The sequence below is a fragment of the Mesocricetus auratus genome, unplaced genomic scaffold, assembly GCF_017639785.1.
Source record: "Mesocricetus auratus isolate SY011 unplaced genomic scaffold, BCM_Maur_2.0 Super-Scaffold_6730, whole genome shotgun sequence".
Taxonomy (NCBI): Eukaryota; Metazoa; Chordata; class Mammalia; order Rodentia; family Cricetidae; genus Mesocricetus; species Mesocricetus auratus.
The window spans coordinates 115,777,035-115,801,409 of record NW_024429184.1 but is presented as its reverse complement, the minus strand read 5'-3'; the positions used below and the strand labels follow the sequence as shown (position 1 = coordinate 115,801,409).

At 47.6% G+C, this 24,375-nt stretch overlaps 1 protein-coding gene and 1 long non-coding RNA gene across 6 annotated transcripts in view; one reads left to right on the top strand and one right to left on the bottom strand.

Annotated features, from left to right (window-relative positions):
- Positions 1–13,043, top strand: part of LOC110340745 — an 80,166-nt gene extending 67,123 nt beyond the window's left edge. The window contains exons 2-4 of the long non-coding RNA XR_002382548.2: positions 2,082–2,234; positions 4,731–4,893; positions 9,431–13,043. This is a non-coding gene — a long non-coding RNA (uncharacterized LOC110340745). The remainder of the gene's footprint in view (positions 1–2,081; positions 2,235–4,730; positions 4,894–9,430) is intronic.
- Fgf1 (fibroblast growth factor 1) overlaps positions 1–24,375 on the bottom strand; it is a 97,059-nt gene that overhangs the window by 54,319 nt on the left and 18,365 nt on the right. Inside the window, exon 3 of one of the 5 annotated variants that reach the window (XM_040741881.1) lies at positions 16,292–16,353. The exons of 3 other annotated variants lie outside the window; for them this stretch is intronic. The gene's annotated coding sequence lies outside the window, so the exon portion shown is untranslated. Of the gene's footprint in view, positions 1–969; positions 1,072–16,291; positions 16,354–24,375 lie in introns of those variants that run through there. One more of the 5 variants, XM_040741882.1, reaches the window with a different exon arrangement.

The window sequence follows — 24,375 nt, the reverse complement described above, 5'->3', positions numbered from 1 at the left end:
TAATGCACACTCACTGGACATTGTATGGAATTTGTCGTCCTTGGTCTCACCTGGTCTATTTTCGTCTCTCTCTTGCATAACGTTCTCCAACTCATCCGACAGCGCTGCCGTCTGCTGTCATGTACTCCACTGTCATCGTCTGCTCTGTGCATACCCAGCCTGGCTAGCACAGCCTGGGTGGATCCCCTGTCTGGCAGATGTGCCCCTGCTCTGTGTCTACCTGCAGGGAGAGCAGGAGGAGCAGGGCACGGCGACTGGGCAGGGGCTGAGGGCTACAGGCCTGCGGCTCACCCAGCAGGGTGTGTGGACTTAGGGCCACATCCAACCATCCCAGCCTCACCTCTGCTCTTAGAGCTCCAGAGAGGACAACTATTTGGAAAAGTTGTTTTCTTTCGTGCTGACACCTCCCTCCCATCACAGCCGACTTTGAGCATGGTCCTGGCTAGCTCCTTTTAAAGATGCTAGAATGAAGCCACTTTGGAACCAACCGTAAGGACTGAATTTAACAGTCACAAGGCAGCACACATTAACACCCAGGCTGCAATAAGCAGTTTGGGTGCTGGGAGAGTCACAGTACTTCACAGTAGAAACCCTGCCCAATTAGCATACATAATGTGCAGGGACATTCACAGCTCGCCCTCTGAAAAGACCCTCTCCTACCACATTTCCTGTCACACAGAAGTTACTCAGGGAATAGTGCTAGAGGCCGCCAGCTTTGCGAAGTGGTTAGAAAACCTCAGTCCCAGGCACACCGTGCTCACACACCGTGTGTAGTGCGTAGCATTGTGCTGTTCTGCTTTAATCTCTAGACCTATTCCTGTATATCCAAAGTTATGGCTTTTCTTCCTTGGTCATTAACAAATATAAATGGAATTCTAAGGGCTTAAAAGTCACCAAGGAGTCAGTCCTGGAGAGGAGGTGGAGCCCTGCCCAACCTGAAAATACAGAACAAATATAGAAAGAGAATACCTTGGGTTCTCAGTGGCTTTGGCATCAGAAAAATCAAAGGTTGATGTTAGTGTCGGTTGGCGAACTCAAGCTAGCTGTCTTTAAAAAGCTGAAAATCAGGTTCCTTCCATGACCGGGTTGAAATTGGGGTGGGTGCAGTGGAGCCCAGGGCCAGAAGAGGGCGCCCAAGTGCGAGCCAGGGGCCCTCAGTACTTGGTCTCTGTTTTCCCTCTGAATGCTTTTGTGTTCTCTGCAGGGAGCAGAGGAGGTTTCCCCACTCTATGCCAAAGACAATCGTGTGAGCATACAATTAAGCTGACTTCACATGCTAAATACCAAATCCCAGGGATATCGTTGTATCCACAAAACATTTTAACAGACTTGAATCTTTGATGGCCCTGAAATTTGTGAAAAAATAACATGCAACACTCTAGGAGTCTGAACATGCCATGAGGAGTTGTCAGTGTCTCAGTCACATACTGACTGGGTATAGGAGACAGTCAAACTGAGAGGAAAGACTGGTATTTTATGTCCTTGAGAAGTGTTTCCATCTCCACCACATTTATCAGGCTAATCAGTTACTTTTGCATAAATACATCCTCTTCAGCCTACATCTTAATTAGAAAGAAAGCAGCGCAGTCATCAAATTGGAATACATTAGCATCCTTGTTTTTGTTTTACAAACTTCCTTGGGGTGTATTTTCTTCCCTGAACTTTGCATCCTCATGGTTGAGTAGACAAATTCAGGGAGCCTTTTTGGGAAAAAGCACACTTATATACAGAACCATGGTGCACAAGCCAGTGTTAAGAGTTTCTCCTATGGAACAACTCACACAAATACCCTAAGACACGGTGTGAAACTCACTGCAGAGCTGTGTGTAGGAGAAAAAAAATACTGAAACTGTGATGCATCAATCATGGAGTGATTAGCCAAGCAAATGATAGGCATATATGAGCACGTAAGAGCAGAGGAAGTGGAGTCTTTGGAGTATGTGTGGGGTTATCCCATGACTGCTTTAGAAATCACCTGTGTGTGACATGGAAGAAATCCAAAGACACAAAGTCCTCCAGGAAGTGGGATGGATGCTTGAGAACTCAGCTGTAATTTTGTTACTCTTTGCCCCCATCTCCAGCTCTGAGAAGTTTGCTGCCATTTCCGGATGTCCCGGTTCTCCCTGTAGCTCGATCACCACGTCGTCTGTGAAAGGCCCTGCCACCTGATGGATTCTCCCAGGGCTCTCAAGCCTGTGCCCCTCCCAACTGCTCATCGGAGCTTCTCAAAGCAGGTCAGCACACTTTGAATACTGCCCCAGACAATCCTCCTTTCTCTTGTCTCTCCAGTACCTGACTTCTGGCTCTTTCTTTTAACACTCTACCCTGGTTTCTGTTCCTTTAGCCACTCTTTGAAGTGTGGCAGCCCTGGGCACCTGTCTTTGGGAGTCTATTAATTCACAAGTTCTCTCTGAGTGCCCATGTCCACCCCAGAGACAACCTTGTCTCCCAGATTCCATCCTTCCCGTCACCCTAGTCCCCCAGAGACACGACTTCCAAGGAGCCTCCCTGGGCAGGCCTAAGGACGGTATTAAGAAAATACCATGGCCACCATGAACTTACTCCTGAAGAGGAGGGGGAGCCCTGCCCAACCTGAAAATGACCCCTGTCCTCCCCTTCTGCCTTACCCTCTTGGTTGATTGCATTCAATGCTTGCAAAGTCACCCTCGGTGCAGATGTGGCCACATTTCCTGTCTCTGACTACTCACAGGCATCTGGTCAGGATGCTGCCCATCAAATGTCCCTGCCTGTCATCATTGTCATAGCTCAGGTCAATGAATTCTGGACTTGTCAGTTGAAGTTGCTTCTACATTTTCTCCTCCTCCTCCTCCCTTGTCCACAGTACTGCTAGCCTTGCCTTGGAAACCACAGATCTGATCATGCCTCACCCTTGATCAAATCTGCACTGTTAGTTCTGGTTGCCCAGCCCAGACTTTGCAGTTCAGCTTGGATGAATACAGTAACCTTTATTTATTCAAGCAACAGTCTAAGTACCAGAGTGAGGTCTTAGAGATACCTCTGTGATTAGATGTGGTCCTGGTACTGAGGGACCACACTATAGCAGGGCAAGACACACACACACACACACACACACACACACACACACACACACACACACTCGTACCGCACACATGCTTCATCATCAAAGGACAAAAGACAAAAAAAACAACAACAACAAAAAGCAGTCAATTGCTTTTGGAGGACATTCTCCTCACCATCAAGGGACCAAGCAGCAATGAAGAGTAAGACTGACAGGCAAGATTCCTTGAAGAGTGACTTGCAAGCCAAGGCCAGAAGGAAAAGAAGGGGTAGGGTGCAGAAAGTCACATTCACACCGTCTATATAACTGTTTTCTGGGGGGGGGACTTCTTTTGACTGCATTACTACTTAAAGTGGGGAGCCTCCTGGACGTAGGGTTGCCAATGCCTGGCACAAACTAAGCTAAAAAACTCATAAGACAGGCCAGAGAGGTGCCTCAGCCGTTAAGAACACTGGCTGCTCTTCCAAAAGTTCTGAGTTCAATTCCCAGCACTCACATGGTGGCTCATAACCATCTGTAATGGGATCTGATGCCCTCTTTTGGCATGCAGACATACATGAAGACAGAGAGCACTCATACCTAAAAACAATACATTAAAAAATGAAACTTTTCCTGTGGGTGTCAGTGAGGAGGCCTAGGTAATCTATTGAGCCTTGGGCAGCAGATCAGTACTCATCCCGAGTATACACACAGACTTTGGACTCCCATCCAACAATGTAAAATGCACTCTTACCCTGAACTCTTGGGGAAGGGTCTAGGCCCTGCCCTATATGAAATGACAGACTATGGACACCCCCATGGAGGGCCTCACCCTCCCTGGGGGAATGAGGGGATAATGGGGGGGTTGGGGGGAGGGCACGGGAGGAGGGGAAGGAAAGGGAGAGGGACCTGGAACTGACTTGTGAAGCAACCTTGTTTCTAATCTAAATTTAAACTGGAAAATGAAAAAAAAATGAAACTTTTCCCAAAAAACCTATAAGATGAGAACCTGGATGGATACATGGATGGGTGGACATGTGTGCATGGGCAGAAAAAGTGTGAGCAGAGTTAAGTACGGTGTCTTTTAGGAACAGTTGCCATGCCAACAGCGCTAAAGCCTTGAGGCAGACCGTGTGGGCTGGTGCATAGGGAGATGGCCGGAATGAATTCTCAGGCTCTCTACCACTTTGGTTAACCACCCTTTTTATGAAATGAGTAGGTAATTTACAAATGGAAGCAGTTTTGTATTGTCCTCAAGGAACAGCTCTTACTTAGCCCCATGGACAACTTTTTTTTCTAAGTAGAACAGAGAGAAACAGTGTACATAGCAGCTAAGTGCCCAGCCTCTTGCAGTTAAATCAAATGCTGGCCTAATTTTTTACTCAGAGCCTGGGAAACCTCACCAAGGCCCCAGTTTCTTTGTCTATGAAGTAGCACAGCTATATCTGCTTGCAAGGGTTGCTGGGGGTGGGGGGTGGGACTTGGGAAACACGGGGAGAGCCGGCCTAGCATTTAGGACGAAGTAAGTCTCAAAAGCCAGGCAGGGAGTAAGTGACGGATGTTTCTTTAAGCTTGACCCATCCAAACGCCTCCAAATGGCTTTCTGAAGGAATCACCACCAGCAATGACAGGGACACATACTTAAACTTGGTCTTGCTGGTCAAAGAGGAAAACTTTTGTTTGTTTGTTTGTTTGTTTGTTTTTGCTTTAGGGCCTCCTTTGACTCAGCTGTCCCTGAAAATGGCTGAGGACATCAACACTAATTGGACATGTCCTCTCATCAGCAAGGGGCAGGGGCCTCTCTGATGAGCCAGCTGGTGAAAACCAGAGCCTGGGCTCCCTGTAGAACGTGGCTGCTATACTCAGGCTATTAGGTGGGTAAAAGCACCTTGGTCATCATCTATCTTCTTAGGCCATCTTCAAAGTGAGGGACACATTGCCCCTCAGACTTCTCCAACTTCACCCTCCCTGACCCTCTCAGAGGTGATGGGAGAGAGGAGCCAGGGTTCCTCTTCCTCTCTAAGAGAGAAGAACTTGTCCCCAAAGGTCCTTCAGGGCCCTCGCTCCGGGTCTCAGCCCAGTCTGCTTGCCTTGGTCTTCCCATTCCTTCGCCTTTATGACTCAAACCGGGGCTTTTGGACTCTCTTGGCTGTGTTGGGGCTCAGGGCGGCGCCTTGGCTGACCAATGCTTTCTGGCTGTGGGCCTTTGCCTCCCTACCCAGGAGGTCTGCCCCTGACTCCACTGTAGGGTCACTCCACGGTGGCCTCTGGCTCACATCATGGGGGAACAGTATCAGAGCACACCCACTCACCAGCTGATGTACCGTTTCAACCTCAGCCCCCCCCCCCCACGCCCATGACCAACGACCCAGGATGGCTTTGTCTCTAGTGTGCCTCCAACTCATCAGGGTGTTTGTGTAGCTAGAGTTCTTCTGCACCCTCATCTTTGGTTCTAAGCTCCGTAGGCAGGTAGGCATCCCCGCCCCCCCATCCCCAGCCCCGACAGTGGCAGGAGCTCCATCTTGTGTCTGCCAGGTCTCAGCCTCACCCTCACGTGTTATGAGAGTGCAAGCCACTCCTCAGATGACCATTCAACTGCCTTCCTTGTTCTGTGTCCCCCTTTCCTCTCTGGCCTGCCATCTCAGCCTCCGAGAGGGTTGGGACGCAGTTTATAAGCAGGGGGTGGGGAGGAACAAAGGAAGAACAGCTTCGTCTTTGCGAAGCGTTCCTCTTGTGGGGTTGTAGCCAGCAGAGGACCTGGCACTGTGCGGGTATTGTGCTGGGGACCCCAGGCTAGACCTGCCTTACAAACACAAGCCAGACGCCTCCTTTCCACATGCGAAGATGCTCTCAGATACCAAGGAAATGCAAAACCCAAGCTCTGTACCATGTAATACCTGCTAAGAGGACATCAAGGAAAAAGGTGGACGGTGGCAAGTGTTGACCAGGATGTGGAGAAAACGGGGCTCGCGTATGGTGCTGCTGAGCATACAAACTAGTGTGGCCACCGTGGGGAAAGGCTGGCAGTTCCCCAAAGCGTGAAGCATCGGGTGAACACAGGACCCAACAATTGCACCCCTATGTAGATTCCCGAGAGGAAGGAAGGCATATGCTCACGTCAGATGCCAGCGTTGGTAAAATGACGTATCAGAGCTGAGAAGTACCTTTAGCTATTAAAGGGAGCAAAGTTCTGCTGCATGCTACAGCATGATGAACCATGGTGTAAAAGACACCGGTCACAAAACGCAGAACTCCATGCGCACGAAATGTCCAGACTAGACAAATCCTTGGGAACAAAGTAAATTGGTTATTGTCAAGGAGTAAAGGAATGGGAAAAATAAGAAATAATAGGGATATCTCTCTGGAAATATCCCCAAATTAGATAGTGACAATAATTGAATGATTCTATAAATGTCCTAAAAGCCACTGCATTGCACACTTTTTAATGGTTAATTGTAATATGTGAATTATATCTCTAGAAAGTTTTTTTTGTTTATTTGTTTTGGCTCTTTTATTTGCTTGTGTTTTTCAAGACAGGGTTTTTCTGTGTAACTTTGGAGGCTGTCCTGGAACTCACTCTGTAGAACAGGCTGGCCTCGAACTCACAGAGATCCACCTATTTTTGACTCCTGAGTCCTGAGATTAAAGGCGTGCGCCACCACCCGGCCTAGAAAGCTGTTTTGAAAGATCCTAATTTCTCTCCCTCTCTCTCCAGTTTCATAGCTTTCTGTATGTCAGTGCTCTGGGGCTGGGAATGTAACGGGGCTGGCATGGTGCATGTCTAGCGTGCACAAGATCCCGGGTTCAGTCCCCAGCAGCACACGAACAAGCAGGGAATGCATAATCCCCACACTCAGGAGGTGCAGACTCACCCCTTGCTGCAGCAGAGTCTGAGATCTGCCAGGGACACACGAGACTCTCGCAAAAATGATTTAAACATTATCTCCAATACTTATAACAGTCCAGTATTAGGTGGGTAACAATATAATCACTTCAAAAAAGCATTTTCTGCTAGAAGACAAGCTTCAAGAAGCCAGAGGGTTTTTGTTTTGTTTTGTTTTGCTTTGCTTTTTGTTATGTTCACCATGTTTAACACAAGACTCAACTCACAGCAGGGTCTCTATAGATGCTCATTGAATCAAAGGAGCCTTCGTGAAGTCTTAAGTGGACTCACAGTCTCTGTGGTGACTGGGAATTCTTTTTATTTCTTCTTTTTTTAAATTGGTGCTGCGGGCTCTAGGATTCCATCCCAGAGCCTTGTGTACTTTAGGCAAACTCTGTACCACTGAGCTATACCCAGTCATCAGCACACGGGTCTTCAACATGTATGGAGCCTTCTGGGCGTGTGGAGAGTATGAATGCAGCAGACATCTCTGTACCCTGAGCTTACAGCCAAGGAGACCCATATTGTGAGTCTGCCACAAACAAATACTATCAGTAAGGACTGAAAGCATATTGAAGTGACTAGTGTTTGAAAGTTCCTCCGGGTGGGGTCGTGTAAGGGAGTTAGCTGAGTGGAGAGTGTGGTAAGAATGGTTTCTGAAGGGAGAGAGAGGCTGAGCAAGGAGAAGGTCAGTGGGGGAGGGAGAGGGCAGGCATTGCCAGCAGAAAACCCTTGTCAGTGAGGAAGTGTTTCCAAGCCATGCTTTATTGTCTTTCTGAAGCAGGGAGTAAAATCAGGAGAGGAGAGCGCCAACTCCCATTCTTCATCCTGGGGAAGGCTTGGAGAGAGGTGTGGCAGGAAAGGATGACTCAGTGGCTGGGAAGGGAGAGAGCAAGAGTGTCTGAGGAGATGGGGGACTTGATTGGATATAATTACCTTTTCACCGTGGAAAACCAGGGACGGAGAGCCAAAAGGTCAAGACAGAGAGCAAAGAGATGTAGGATGATGACAGGAGTTGGAAGGCACGAGGTGATTGTCTGCGTGCGACCCATAGTCAATGGTGGAGGTCAAGGAGCCAAAGAGAGAGCGAGAAGACATGTGTAACAGCCCTTTTTCCCCACACAGACATCTCTGCATTACACCCACATTTTCATCTTAACAGGCAGGAATTCTAAGAAACCTTAAAGAGATGGGGGCGTGAATGGGTCAGGAAGTGATTAAGACATGAATAAGGCTTGGGAAGAAGGCAGGGAGATGCTGAAGGGTTAAGACGATGAGGGAAACAGAAGGAGGCAAGGAAGATGTGGGAAGGATGGGGTTCAAGGTCAAGGGTGATGCTACAGAATCTGGCACAAATCACAAATGGATGCCTGGGAAACAAAGAGAAGGGTCAGAAAAAGAAAGGCCCACCCTAGGGAGGCTTATGAACTAGGAAGCGAATGGCCAGAGCTCTGAGATCTTCCTGTGGAAGTTTCCTGACCCCACAGCCCAAGGACAGATGCTTAAGTCCCGGGAACCTGAGATAAAAGTGAGCCTAGGCACAAGTGAGCATGGATGGGGAAAGTTGTGGCACAGCAAGCCTCCCTTTTTCCTACAGTTTGGTGGCTTCTTTGTGGTTTCTGTTTGCTAAGTCTGGAAGGAGGAGCAGATGACAGGATGGCTTAATGGCTGGGGCACAGAATAGCTGTAGTCTCTGTGACTCCCCCGATGTGGGTGCACACCCACTGCTCTGAGCCTTGTGTCCTCTCCTGCATGGAAGGGATACTTCTGGGATGGTGTGCAAGTCAAAGTTGGGTTCCTGACCCACTGGGGTACCCAGTCTTTTGTCACCTCAGATGCACATGTTTTAAGTAGGTCAGCATCTCCAGAGTTACGCTATGGGACATTTTCCCTCAGTGGTGCACAAAATGATTTGCAGCTTACAGTACTTTAGGTCTGGTCAGATGTGGAAACAGCATCCATAAGTAGCAGCCATGGTTCTGTGTAGCCATTTGCTGCATGGGGCCATGAATGTCCCAGTATCTGTCCTCTGGGCTTGTTAAGCCCTTTACCTGGTAGGTAGAAGCCAAGGCGTTGAGGTCTTAGTTCATTACAATTTTCAATGAGAACTGGGCTACATGATGTTACCTCTCTGCCCCCCATTTTCCTCTTCTCCTTCAAGCCTCTCCCCTCTACTTAGGAAGTCTCATTCATCATCATTATAGACTTATGTCTTCAACAGCAGTGGCTGTCACAGAGCCTCCCTGTACCTGCAGACACTAAGGTCCTTCCAACCCACAGTACTCTAGGCATAGAGACTCTTACAGAGGCCTGTCCCAGGCACTGAAGCCTCTCTTCAGTGGTCCTGGGGAAGGTCCATGGGGAGACAAGTGTTGCCTGCTCTTCTCTGAATCACTGTTCTGTTTCTTTGCTTCACGGCACCGAGGATGGAGCTACAGACTTATAGCCAGACTGGCTGTCTGCAAGCCCTTCTCTTTGGAGATGAGGCCACCTCCTGTGATTTCTTTTCTAATTGTCCTGTTTCACAGCTTGGACCCCAAGGTCAGGAAATCAGCCCTGGATCCAGGCTGTGTCAGTGGAGAGCCATGTTGCACAGAACGCGATACAAGTCTGATGTTGTTGAAGGAAGCTCAGCTGGAGCCTGAACGCCATGGTCCTGATGTAAGGACTGACTCTCTAGTGATGTCATGGGTCCTGCAGATGCCCCCAAGAGGCCATGAAACTGGAATATCACTGGTGGTCTGAGGGGCATGTCAGACAAATGCCACCTTCTCAATATGTGTCCCTGATTCTTAGAGAGTCCTGTGATGCCGTATGCACAGTGTAGCTCTCATGAGGTCCCCAGGAGCCTGGCATCATTGAATCAGTCTGGAAAGCATGGTGCGCTACACGGGACCGGCCAACACCAACCATTTATTCATCAGCTGGCACATCTGTTTGTCTGTGCACACTCTGGCATGTCTTCCAAAAACATGGCAGTTAAGCTGGGCTATGGCATACAGAGTAGCATATAAAGAAGCCTACAGGCTGAGAAGTCAAGCCAAGTCAAGCTCAAACCAAGGAAAGAAACAAGTCTACATTCTGCTGATAAATGGAGTCACCTGCTTGGTAACTTGTAAAGAATGAAGGTTTATTTAGCTCATGTTTCTGGAGGCTGGGATGCCCAAGGTCAAGAGGTCATATTTAGTGGGGACTCGGTTCTCCTCAGAGTTATTGGCAGCACCGGGCACCAGGTGGTAAGAGAGACACATTACAGAGTCAGGGCAAACCTCCCCTGAGGCCAATGAGGTGGCTCAGAACCTAAAGGCTTTTGCTACCAAACCTGATTTGCTACCAAACCCAAGTTCAGTTTCCAGGACCTACATGGTACAAGAGAATTAGCTATTGCAAGTTGCCCTCTGACATGTGTGTGTGTGTGTGTGTGTGATGGGATGGGTTAGTATGTGCATATGGACATGTGCACACATATAACTAAATAAAGGTAAAACTGCAAAAGAAAAGTGCTGCCCTGTAGGCAAGGAATGTAGCTCAGGTGCTTTCCTGACATGTATGAGGTCCTGGGTTCACCTGACCTGGGTGAGGTGGCATATGCCTATATCCCAGTCAGGAGGATCAGAAATCCAGAGTCATCTTCCATGGCTACATAGTGAATATGAGAACAATCTGCATTAGAGAACATATGTATCCAAGGTAGGTCTTTGTGTGTGTGTGTGTGTGTGTGTGTGTGTGTGTGCACCTTGGAGATAGCTCAATAACTCATCATTCTATGAGGCTTTTCAAGGTCCCCATGACCCAGCCACTTCCCTGGGGTCTTAATGGTCCTACTTCTGAATATCTTACAATGGGGATGATGTTTAAGAACAAAAGTTGGTAGAGACATTCGAACTACAGCTGCTACCAAACTCTTAGTCCCTCACGGACTGAAGGGCAAGGAAGAGAAAGAACAGGATAGGCAGTCTTATCTACCAACAGATATGGTGGACTTGGGAGCCTCAGGAGCCCAGGCTCTGGGCTCCACCCCCAGCTTTCACCTCAGTCACTCCTCAGAAAGAAATGGAGGCAGCACTATGCTGGCCTGCTGGTAGCTGTCTGAGGACAGCTTCCCCACTCTTTCTCTTTCCTAACTTTTCCACCCCAAGCTGCCCCTCTGGCCCTGCTCCCGCTGACTTGGGATGCCACAGAGGGCCACCCACCCACTTGGGCTCACAAAAGCAGGCCTGTCTGCCTCTGAGCAGGGTAACACATGGGGACAGGCCTGGGAGCCACACCACTCTCCTCTGGGGAAGTTGGGTCTAGAAGAAGAGACAGTGCTTTGTCACAAACAACCTCTCAGCCTAGACAGAGGCAGCAACATGGAAGCCTGGGTCCAAGTAGGGCTGTGGGATGGGGCATGTCACTGTCCAAGACAAATTAGACTCAAAGAGTCTGAACTAACTAAACTACCATCTACTCTTTTGTGGTAAACCAGTTCAAGACATTTACGTTCCCATTGGAAACTGTTGCCCATGTGTCTTGGATCAGCCTATGTGTTACAACCCCTTTGGGAGCCAAAGGACCCTTTCACAGGGGTCAAATATCAGATATCCTGCATATCAGATATTCACATTATGATTCATAACAGTAGAAAAATTATAGTTATGAAGTAACAATGAAAATAATTCTATGGTTGGGGTCACCACAACATGAGAAATTGTATTAAAGGGTCACAGCATTAGGAAGGATCACTGTTATAGATAATAAGTACAAGAGATGTGGGCACTAACAACTCTCATACAACTCTCATTTGTCAAATCTCAGTGAATGTGACTTATGACATGACCTTGGAGAGGCTGCTGTGGACTTCCCTGTCCAGTCAGTGAGCCCCTCTGTGGAGGCTAATCAACAAGAAACCTGGCTGGACATAGCAAGAGAATAAAGCAGGGATCATAGCTAGAGACACAGGTTTCAAGGTGAGCTTCCTGGAATCAAAACCACAAAGTCAGGCGTCTGCTCTGAGCTTACTCACCTGGCCTATAAAAGTAAGCAACCACAGCTTTTGTTATGGTTATCGTCTTTGTTACCTGGTGAGGGGGAAGCAGTCACCCCAGAGCCAGGCTCACAAGCAAAGCATACACTGTAGAACTCCTCTTAGGGCTGTTGTTTCATTGTTATGATTATTCAGGATGGATCAGGTAGTCTCTGTGTCCTTGGGAGTGGGTGAGAAGCTAAACCACACACACTGTATTAGACTCTGCTAAGTGCCATGAGGCCAGGACCAGGAGCTGAGGATACGGGGCAGGCAGCTTTTGTGGAAAATAAGGTGTCCCTGCCAGAGGACAAACAGGCTTTGTACATGTGGGAACAGAATAAAGGAATCACTTGAACAAAGGTCCATGGGAAAGCAGAGGGCATCTCCCCAGCCTGAGGCCACTGAGCAGAGGGCTTAAAAGGGATGGATGTCCAGGTTAGCACAGGTTTGACATTCGATCATAAAGGACCTCAAGTGATGTCGTTCTCAGACATGGCTGCAACTCAACAAAAGTGGGACTGGCATAGATATTTTTGAGAAGAAAGTTTGGAGCATGCTTCTGGAAAGATTGCAGGATTGTCTGCTGGAGGGTTCAACAGCAGGCAGAAGCCATACAGAGACGGCCCTTATACTTCTATCTTTGAAAAGGTCACCCATCTCCCAGCTCCTGCTGAATGTCCATCTTTTCTCTGTGTGTGTTTATCTGAAGGTACACACACATATGTGTATGGAGGTCAGAGGAAAACCTCAGGAGTCACCCTCTGGAAGGTCATCCACCTCCTTTGAGACAGAGTCTCCTAGTGGCCTGGAGCTCAGTGGTTTGGTCAGGCTGGCTGGCCGCCAAGCACCAGGGGTCCTCCTCTATCCACCTCCCCAGTGCCGGGATTCCAAGCATGCATTTCCACACCTAGCCTTTTTATGAGGGCGCTGGAGATTGAACCCATGTCCATATGCACGTGAGGCAAGCAGCTTGCCAACTGGCTAGCTCCCCATCCTAAAGTTGTCTTCTTTGCTAGATAGCACGCCAGTGTAGGTATGTATGGTTCCAATACTGCCTTCTCACCATTGTGTCTCAGGAGAGTCCCAGTTGGGTAATAGTTTTTGAATTAAAATTGACCAAAAAAAATTCAAAACTTAAGCCATGAATGTTCAAGAGAGAGGAGGGCTCTGAAGTTACTTGAAGAGGAAAATGAAGATTTGGACAATGGGTCGTGAGACCCATCTCTGATTGTGGGGCTGATAGCCATTTGCTGAGAGGGTGTGGAAGTCTATCTGTGGAGTAAATGGTGAACCTGCCTGTGGGTGTGGCTCAGGTGGGTGAGGGACAGCCATCCATCCGCCACTGACCATCTGGCAGGCCTTGAAGTTGGGGCTGTACGGAGTAGGCGGGCCAGTGGAGAGTGAAGACGGAGATGCAGAAAGAACCATGGCTTGGGACCTGAAGAGAGAGTGTTATGGAGGACTCCTCTCATTGTCCAGAGAGCCCCCACCCCCATTTCACGCATGCTCTGTCTTGGGGAACCCCTGAGGAGAGAGAAAATACTGGAGGGGAGCCAGCAGGGAACCTGGTGGTTGAGGGATGGACCCAGGCATTGGATATGGATCACAAGGAATTTCAACAGAATGGGGAATGTGCACCTGAGCCCCAAAATCCACTTCAAGATTCCCAGAATTGCCACTCCCATCTCTAGTGCCCCTGCTTTAGGTCCTTCCTCTGAAGGAGGCCTGCACTACCAACTCAGGGCTTGGAACTTTTCCCTCACTTTCTACTTAATGGATTTTAAGGCCCCAAGTTCTTGGCCAAGCATTTAAGTGACCCCAGACTGGTGTGAAAGGCCTTATTTCCATTATACTCTTCCTCGTCTTAGCAGTACAGGCCGTTCCCTCTTCGCCACTGTGTCCTCGTAACTTGGCCCATGCTAGTCTCTTGACCTGGAAGGCCCTTCTTCATCTCCTGCTCATCAACAACCTTTTTCAGGATGAGGAAATGGCTCAGTCAGTAAAGTGTTTGGTGTCCAAGCATTAGGACCTGAGGAAAATCTCCAGTACCCATGTATGATGGTGTAGGTTCTTAACCCTAGTACTGAAGAGGCAAAGAGCCCGGAGCTTGTAGGACAAATAGTTAAGCTTAATTGGCAAATTATAGGCTAATGAGAGAACCTGTTACAATAAAGAAAGTAAATGACTTCTGAAGCATGACACCTGAAGGTGACCTCTAGCACACACACACACATACACCTAAATAAACAAGAGGAAGAGGCACACACCTGCACACACACACACACACACTTACACACACACACACACACACACACCTAAATAAACAAGAGGAAAAGATAAGGTGGATACTCCAGAGGAACAGCCCCAAAACCTTCTAGGCTCTGTGCATGTATGCATGTGTGCCTGTCTGTACACGCACACACACAAACATGTGCACAAAAAAATACAATAGGAAGTCTTCCCATCCTCCGAGGCCTGTGTCAAGCATCCCCACCCCCACCACACAAATCTCCCTTGAACATTCCAATTATCTCCCTCCCTCCCTCCCTCTCTTGATTTCATGTGTCCTGCTCTGCCTTTGTTCCTCCTTTGATTGAGTGGTTCATTGTATGATGGTTTGAAACTGAACTGACCTCTACAAGTTCATGTTTTGAACACTTGGTCCCTACCTGAGGTGCTATTTTGAAGCCTTTAGAATATTTAGGCAATAGTGTCTGGTGTTGGAAGGTTGCATTTGCCCCTGGTTCTTGCTACAACCTTGGCTTCCTTGTCAGCCAGTGTGAACAAGTGTGAGCGAGCCTTTGATTCACACTCTCGCTTTAATGGGTAGATCTGTTCCTGCTATCATCTTCTTTCCACTATGAGAGACTGAAATCCCTCTGAAACCGTGAATCCATACAAGCCTTCCTTCCCTTAAGTGTTTCTGTCAGGTCTTTTGGTCACAACAACGAGAACTTGACGTGGTTCGTGTTTTTCTTCCAAGGCTTGTAATAGTCTAAGGAAAGAAACCCATTCTGTTGTGTCTATTTTGTGTTAGTGTATATGTACGTGCAAGCAGACATGTGTTTGTGTGTGTGTGTGTGTGTGCATGCACACGTGCACTTTTGTGTATGTGTGAGAGAAGTTGCGAGAAGGCCATCTTCCACTATCACTCCCCACCTTAGCTCAAAAAATGAGGTCGGGTCTGTCTGTGAATGCTGCACTCACCAACTAGGATCCACTTATCTCTGTCCCCACTCCCCCCAAATGCTAGAGTTACAAAAGTGTGCAACCATGCCCAGCTTTTTTATGTGGGTTCTGGGGATCAAACTCAGCTTCTCAAGTTTGTGCAACAAATATTGAAGACACCAAGCCCATCACCTTAGTCCCAAGAAAACCCATGTTATCATTGATTGCCCTGCAGTGTGGTAGGTACCTGGCCAACACCTGCCCAGCGCATACCCAGTATGTGTTGCCATACTGTCAGATGTGCTATCTGTGACCTTGAGCAGACACCATTACGTGCACTAAGACTTTGGAATGGTTCCCATAGCTATACGGAAATGGGAAAGCTTGGCCTTGCCGTCAGCAATGCTTTAGTACAAATAGTGCCTACATGGTGGCTTAAAGAAATCCCTCCACAGTTCCATCTGACATATTCCAAGAGCTATGATTTAGAAGAAAAAATGTTCTCTACATTCAACAGACAAACTCAAAACGCACCTGTCATTTAATCACCCACCGTCCTCTGGCCCTCCCTACAGGGTCAGCCAGTGTTTAGACTAAATGGGTGCCGTTTCTCTCCTTTGCAGTCTGCTGTTGATTAGAAACATGTCTGCCCATGCTATGCCTCCAGTACAGCCCACTGAATACCTACTATGTGCTTGTCAGCAGCAGTCTGTTCTAAAGGCAAAGTGCCTCAGTGAAGTAAGCTCTTCCTGCAGTCTGAACAGCAGAGCTAGTTATTTCTAGATTGTTCTATAAAACAGAGAACAATTTAGGATGGATCTAGACAGCCCTGCTTTCTTTCTTCCTTTCTTTATTTGTTTAGAGTTGAGGAGAGACAGTTACAAAACACAGCTGGCTCCGTGAAAAGGAAGACTAAATTCTTTATGTAGCTGTGAACAACAGAGTTGTTTAAATTTAGCTCTAGTCCAACTTCCTGAGAAGGAAGGGGAAATAACCACTAGCTTTAATGGTTTAGACTTTGACAACTCTCCCTTCCCACTCCAATCCCAAATGAGGGAAAGGAGAGATAGAGATACAGGGTGTTTTGAGTGGTTTTAAGATTCATTTCCCTTGATTTCCACAGAAAAGGGTAGGTGGTTGTTTTCCAAATCTGAGTGTAAGTTCCCCCCACCTTCACAAATTGCTCTACCCAACACCCTCCCTGTTTACTCACAGGAATCGAAAGCTCCCAGGAAAGCTCAGCTGTGGTCACACAGTTGTCAAGGGGTCATCAGACTGCAAAAAAAATCTAGTCACCTGAGTTCAGGATTCACATCATTTCAGTCCCATTTTGGTCCTAACTTACCCCATAGTGGCAGAATTATACCAAAAAACACACTTAAAAGGTGAGTAATGAGCAGCACTGAGGAAATGGGAGGACTTCGGAACATTTGGACTCCAATTATTCCGAAGGACAGTGGCAAAAAAAACACACCAGCTGACCCACCACAGAAGGCCCTAGGAATGTGCTCCCCCTTTGCCTTAAATGGGTTTCTTTTTAATGGTAACATGAATGCTACTGTCTGAATGTTTGTGTGTCCCCAGAGTCACATGATAAACCCCCCTCCCTAAGATAATATTAGAAAGTGAGAGCCCACAATGGCGGAGCTCAGGAAGATCCATCACCCTCCTACTGTGTGGGAAAAGAAGTCACCCTGCCTCAGACACTAGGACTGATGACTCTTGATTTGAACTTCCCAACATTCAGAACCAATAGAAACAAGGCTTTCATTTATGAGGCACCCAAGCTATAGAATTTGGTATAGAACTCAAACACAATAGCAACTCTGCATAATTGTCTTTTAGGAATCATATTCAATGCATAACTGTGGACCATTGTCATCACAAGAAGACTATCCTACAGGAGGAAATTCTCCAAATCTCTCTCTCTCTCTCTCTCTCTCTCTCTCTCTCTCTCTCTCTCTCTCTCTCTCTCTCTCTCTCTCTCTCTCTCTCTCTTCTCTCTCTGCCGCCACAACTAGAAATGCTCTTTCAAGAGGCTATTATATTAAATAGGATTATCTGTGGTTTATTGAGTGAAAAACTAAGTGAAGTCGGCTGTTGGTGGTGCACGCCTTTAATCCCAGCACTCAGGAGTCAGAGGCAGGCGGATCTCTGTGAGTTTGAGGCCAGCCTGGTCTACAAAGCTACACAGAGAAACCCTGTCTCAAAAAAAATCAATCAATCAAACAAACAAAAACCTAAATGAAAAGTCTATAAATATAGTGTGATACCATATTTGTTACTCATGTGTGAAATAGATAGGTGGATAGGTAAAGAGACAGAGGGACATAAATACAAAGGAATAAGTCAACATTACTAGTATTTTAACAATAATGAACATATTTTTGTTTTTCTTAAAGTTTCTTAAGCTTAATTTTACATTTCCAATAATAAAGTCTACTATTCCAACTCTCCAAAAATAATTTTGAGTGGCATATTCTCATTGATTCAAGAGTATAATTAAACAAGAAAATTAAGTATTCACTGTGAAGCAGACACTATGTTCAAAACAATAAGAAACTTAAAGTGAAAAAGACAACAGTTCATTCATACTGCACTGCTGTTAAACCACTCCACACCATGTCTATTGGGCTTGTAAAGAAATCACACTTTTTTATTGTGTGCATGTGTTTGCGGAAGGGGGCGTGCCATGTGTGGGAGTCAGACAGCGTTCAGGATTGGTTCTCTCCTTCCACCATGTGGGTCTGGAGGATCAAACTCAGGTCGTCATGTTTGGCAGCAGCTGCTTTTTATCACAGAGCCATCTTGCTGGCCCTCCCCAAGATTTTTCTGTGCAGATGCTCAAACATTGCAGTGGAGCTGGAATGCATCTCTGTGGTAGAACACTTACTAGCATATACAAGGCCCTCTGCAGCACAGAAACATACACACGCACACACGCACACATGTGTTAAAAGCACACTCTCACAAATACCTTCTTTAAGAATGACAGATTTGAGCTGAGCCTGGTGGTGTAATCCTTTAATCTCAGCCATCGGGAGGCTGAGGCAAGAGGATCACAAGTTCAAGACCTATCAGGACACATACTTAGACCCTCATCTCAAAATAAAAAGTGAAAAGAGGATTAAGAATGTACTTCAATGGTAAAGCAACTGCCTAACATGCACAAGCCTCTAGGTTCAAGCTGCGCTAACACACACACACACACACACACACACGCACACACACTCACACACGAGCGCACACACACGTTCTCTCACACACTCATATGCATGCACACACACAATCACACACATGCACACACTCACACACATGAGCATGCACACACACATGTTCTCACACATAATCATATGCATGCACACATATGTTCACACATGCACACACACACACACACACACACTAGTGCATTTGGCTTTGCATCCCTTCCAAAGATGTAAAGGACAGAGATGGTACCATGGTGTAAAGAGAATGGTATTTACACACCTTCTGGAAGACTTAGATGGACAAAAAGCTTCCTGTACTTAGAAAGCTAGTGAAGATGGCAGCTGTGGACAATAGGCTCCCTAGAATATGTAGATTCTACTAAGCACCTGTGATGTGGGGGATGGATGTTCCTTTGTTCTGTCTTATGATTGTGGATACATTCTGCCAGCCTTTGGAGGGAAAATGTTCAGTGATTGGCAAATTGGAGCTGCCAGCCTGTTCCTACTAGGATGGCCCTTCTGACTTCTTCATCTCGTACCTCTCCAGTTTTCCTGCCACCTTGTTGAGTCTTTTCTCCTGACTGGGGACAAATGGCAGCCTAAGCTACCATCATTACCTCTTGCCTCCCACTGCCCGATGGCTCTCCACGGCAGTCAGCATAAAGTCTGCATGGCTCCAAGGCCCTATAGCATCTGCTCATCATGCCTCCCAGCCATAACAAGACCACCTCTTCCTCCGTCCCTGGGCTTTCTGCTACACTCTAGAACACACCAAGCTCCTTGCACGTCAGGAAGAGAAGACTCTCTGCCTACTCATGTCCTTGGCTATGTTTGCTTCCATCACCTCCTAGAGCATTTGTCTCTCCTGTTTATCAGTCGCCCCGGGCCAAGGCTTCCCTGCTCTCTTTACAACACAGACTGTCAGTCTACTAATGTTACTAGTTTCTTCTTTGGTGTACTTTCTGTGAGTGTGTGTGTCTGTGAGAGAGAGAGAGAGAGTGTGTATGTGTGTGTGTGAGCATGTGTGCGTGAGCATGTGTGTGTGAACATGTACGTGTGTGAGTATGAGCATTGTGTGTGTGAGCATGAGTGTGTGTGAGAGCATGTACATGTGTGTATGAGTGTGAGCATGTGTGTGTGATCGTGTTGTGAGTGAGAGAGAGCTTGTATGTGTGTGTGAGAGAGCATGTATGTGTGTGAGCATGTGTGTGTGAACATTGTGTGCATGTGTGTGTGAGCATGAGTGTGTGTGAGAGCATGTACATGTGTGTGTATGAGTGTGATCATGTGTGTGTGTGTGTGTGGTGTGTGTGCATGTTCTTTCCTTTGCTCTGCCCTTGACTTTGCTACATTAGAACGAAAGTGCCTGGAGAGCAGGGACCACTGCTTCTCTGTCCTTGTAGCCCGTGCAGGTTCCCTCAGGAAGTACGTGCTAAACAAGTAAGAAAGGAGAGGATGCAGGAGGAGGGGAGAAGGACTCTGGGAAGGGGGCTGTCTTTCCAGGCAGCCCTGTTTGCTGGGGGGGGGCAGTGTGTCCTAGCATTACAGTGCAGGTTAAAAATAACCCCCCTGGGTGGGGTGAGTAGAAAGAGGATGGGGAGAGATAATGAGCAACATAAGCTCGCCAAAGGCATCCTAGCAGGATGTGAGGCTGGCCAGGAAGAAAAGGATCTGGATACAGGAAAACCCTGTCAGGCTGCCACCATTGACAAATGGACAGCTCCGTGCTCTTCACCAGAAGTCCCGCCCTCCATCTGCAGTGTATGAGATGTTTTCTTAGTGTGTGTTTACACAACTTTGTGTGTGTGCAGGTAGGTGCACATGTGTGCATGTGCACGCATACACGTGAGGAGGCCAGACATAGACACTGACTTCCTCAGTTTCCATCTGGCCAGTGAATTCCAAGGATCCTCCTGTCTCCACTTACATCCCGATTCCCCTTACTACTATGGTGTTGGGATTACAAATGTGCTCTATAGTTCCTAGCTTTTTATGACGGTGCTGGGGGGTCCAAATAAAGGCAGGCACTTTATTGACAGAGCCATCTCTGCAGCCCATAATGCTTTTAAAATTAAACAAAACAAACAGTCTCACTGTGTAGCCAGGCAACTGCTAACCCCCAACCGCTGCCTCAGCCTCCCAATGCTAGGATTACATATAAGCACTGCCCTGCCTGATGAAGAAATTTCATGTCAGCAGGTCAGGCTGAACAGTCCAGAAAGTGTCCATCTTACAGTCAAGACGGCTTTAGAGATGTTCAAGTCAGTTCCTCGAGCAGGGGCCCCCACCACCCTCATCTGACTGCTGAAGTCTGAGAAGAGGAGACATGATGAGGCCCTCCTTGGCCCATCCTTCCCCTGCCCTCCCCCAGGGCCCATCCAGCGTGGGATCCAAACCTCCCACCCAGCACAGTAGGCTCAGGCCAGCTACCCCAAGGTGAAGCCGCCCTCCAAAAGCTTGGCTCAATCTGGGGCTGTGTAAGGCAGGGAGGGTCAGGCCAATGGGTCACTAGAAACAACTGGGACATTGCCTTAGAAACGCCCTCCCTGCTTGCTAGCACCTCGTGCCCCTGGATCCACCCTGATCCAGCTGCGTAGTAACCCTTAGGCCTCAGTGGGAGGTGGGGGAGTCTCAGGGAAGGTTAAAGTGGGACTGGAAGGGGTCCAGCTTCCTTTTGGGGGAGTATCCATCTTCAGTGAGCAGCTGTCTAAAGTCCCAGGAGAGCAGCCCGGTCTGAATCCATATTACTTGGCTGAACCACAGTGATAAAAAATGAGCTGAGTGGGACTGGGTGCAGCCAGCATTGCCTCCTCCAGACCTCAGCCTGGAGCCCTTGCCAGACTCCATCTCTCTGAGCTGCTCCAGAAGCCAAGTGATGTGCTCATGGTCACCTGGTGCAGACCATGGAGACATTGATCACCACTGGCTGTTTCCGTGTCACAAGGGCGGGACAGACAATTGAGAGCATCAAGAGAGACAGCTGCGCTCGGCTTCCTGCATCACCCTGTCTGACTCTAGCCCTCCCCTTGTCAAGGCTTTCTCACAGAGAGGGAAGCAGAAAGTAGAGTTCCTTAGCTGGTGTCATTAGCAGGGAGGGCAGAGCATCAAGCAGGCAATGGCTGTGTGGTCTGTCACTCTCCGCAGCTCTGTAGTCTTTGTCACCCTTTCCCAAGTGATCTGAACCCAACACCAGCCTCAGGGTACACTGAGCAGAATTTGGGGGGAGGGCCTGAATTGACAAACCATGGTTCCTCATGTAGGAAACCCAAAGCCTTTGTGTGTATAGACAAAAGGAACAAAGCTTGCATGTGTCCTTAGCCATTGTTGGGGACATCTACAGCTCAGTGTGCCAAACATGTAGCCTGCGTCTACTCCAGGCTTTGGGCTTCATACTTCAGAGAGCCCTTGCTGGCTGGTTCCTGGTTCCTGATATGAAGAAAGCCCAGAGAGTCAATCTTCCCTTTTAGGGGGGCACAGGGTAGGATTGCCAGAATAAGCAGGGCAGGAGGAAACCTTTATGGTCCAGTGCATTTTTTTTTAAGTTTAAAAATGTTTCTATGATGATTTCCAGAAGCCTTAGCCAGACTGCAGAGTCTGTCAGTAGTGGTGATAGTTCATATTTCATTGAGGGAACGTTAGCTGCTATCTATGCATTGTGTATTAGAACACTGTGGGCGCCGTCTCTAATCTCCAACCCTCTGAGATGAGACATCTCTGACAGGTACTATGCAATTTACCTGTGTTAACTCACATATTCCTGGCAATAGCCACAAGGGAGAGGTGTTGCTGCTATGTTTATTTAATAGAGCCTTAAATGTTATTTAACTTGACTGGGAACACACAGCTATGGAGTGCCGATTCCAGAATTTGAACCCAGACCATCTTACCCTATAGCTTCTGTCCTTGACTCTTAAGCACCACAGGCTCCAGGAAGATGGGTAAGAATGGGAGCTGTTGGAAGACTCCTTGGCCTTCTACTCAGAGCCCGAAGGCTTTGCTTCCCCTAAACTAACCTGGAAGAATGAGAATGAATTTACATAGCTAACTGCATGAAAATTTCACTGTTGGAGTCGGGATTGGTGGCGCTCGCCTTTAATCCCAGCACTCAGGAGGCAAAGGCAGGTGGATCTCTGTGAGTTCAAGGCCAGCCTGGTCTACAGAGCGAGTTCTAGGACAGCCTCCAAAACAATACAGAGAAACCCTGTCTTGAAAAACAAACAAAAAATTCACTGTTGGGAAGAAACCTTTGAAATGTGCCATTTTAAACCTAACCTGTTTCTACTATTTTTAGAAATATCCCTCTACCAGACATAATAAGTGAACCAAAGGAAGACTACTGCCCCATGCAACTTACTCCAAAAAGCCAGGCCACCTAGCTGGCTGAGATAGGGACATGCTCTCTCCTCAGGGCAAGGCTCTGTAGTACTTGTTCCTAACTCACATCCTGGTTGTGTCAAACAGGGAGTCTAAGGAAGGCACAATGCAAACAGCACCTTTTAGAAGTCCTTTCTTTCTCTAGAGTCTCCAGAGGGCACTCTGTACACACTGGGTGATCAATATGAGCCTCTCTGTAATTCCCGTCAACCCGGGGAGAGCCCCGTGTCCTCACTTGTTTTAGATGCACCTCAGCCATGAGGTTATTCATCTCTTTGTGAATAACACATCCAGGATGAGCTTCCGTCTGCCCAAAGCAGCTTTCTCAACCATCCTAATGCCGCAACCCTGTAGTACAGTTCCTCATGTTGTGGTGACCCCAAACATAAAATTGTTTTCATTGCTAACTTCATAACTAATTTTGCTAATTTTCTGTGAATCATAATGTAAATACATAATATTTCTGATGGTCTAAGGCAGCTCCTGTGAACGGGACGTTTGATCTCCAAGAGGTCATGACCCAAGGGTTATGAAACACTAGCCTAAAGTGAGTGTAGAAATGACACCAAGCCAGCCATAGCAGAGCAGCTTAGAACTGGCAGGCTCTGGACTCAGCTTTCACAATTTTGCTATGAGATGCAAAGGGGTTGTAAGGATAGCAGAGGTGGCAGAATGTCTCATTGCTGCCCCAGGCCTTGACTCTCTTACTCCCAAGGTGTAGCAATTCCCTCATCCATTGGACATCTGACTGTTGAGGTCCCACTCTGTGGCTAGCCTCTGTCCTGAGTACTGGAGAGAGAGCAGGAATCACAACAGACAAGGCCTGGTTTCTGCCTGTGGGGATTTTGTTCTAATGGGATAGGCAATAACAATGTTTTTAAAGTTTGGCAAAACAACCACTGCTTGGGGTAAGCCCACACTAAGACTAGAGTAACGGGAACCCTCTTTGAGGTGAGGCCTGAGGCTGAGAGTCAACAAAACAAGACGCTGTGCTATGTGAGGAACTCAAAGAAAAGCATTCCGAGCCAATGGCACACTTAGCTGCAAAGCCTCAGAGGCAGCAAAGGACCAGCAAAGGGGAAGAAGGGAGGCTACCCCGGGGGCTCAAGTGGTGCTTAAAGGCATCATGGCTGCTCTCCATGACTTCATCCTTGCTTAGCCATCTCCAATGTCTCTCTTTAAATCCAAAAGAGGTAGAGATTCTGTTTTGGTGGAAACTTTCCCCAGCTCCTGGCATCCATATACCCAAAGAGTCTGGAATGTTCTGGTGCAAGTGTAACCCCAAGCCCCCCCCATCTCTCCCTAACCCCTGCAGCATCTCAGAAAGTCCACCAAATGGTGATCCTTCCCTGAGAGATGCTCAAGACCACTCCCACAGAGTATTTAAACTGACCACCAGAAAACAGATAGGTGGTTTTCCTGTTTCTCTTTCTAGTCTCCTCTGGGGAGGGGGTCTGTAAAATCATCTGGGAGCACTGTATCTATTAAATGTGGGCTTTTTCTAATTCAGTTTGATTTGTTCTGATTTGGATCACTAAGCCGGCAGAGAGGGTTATATAACAGGGTTCAGAAACTTTTCAGATCCCTTCTGTGGCAGACAAGGAACATGGAAGTAAACTGCATTCAGTTTTCTATAGCAGACTTTTGTTGGCCTTGAACTCTGATCCTCCTGCCTCGGCCTCCCACGTGCTGAGATTACAGGTATGCTCTATCACAC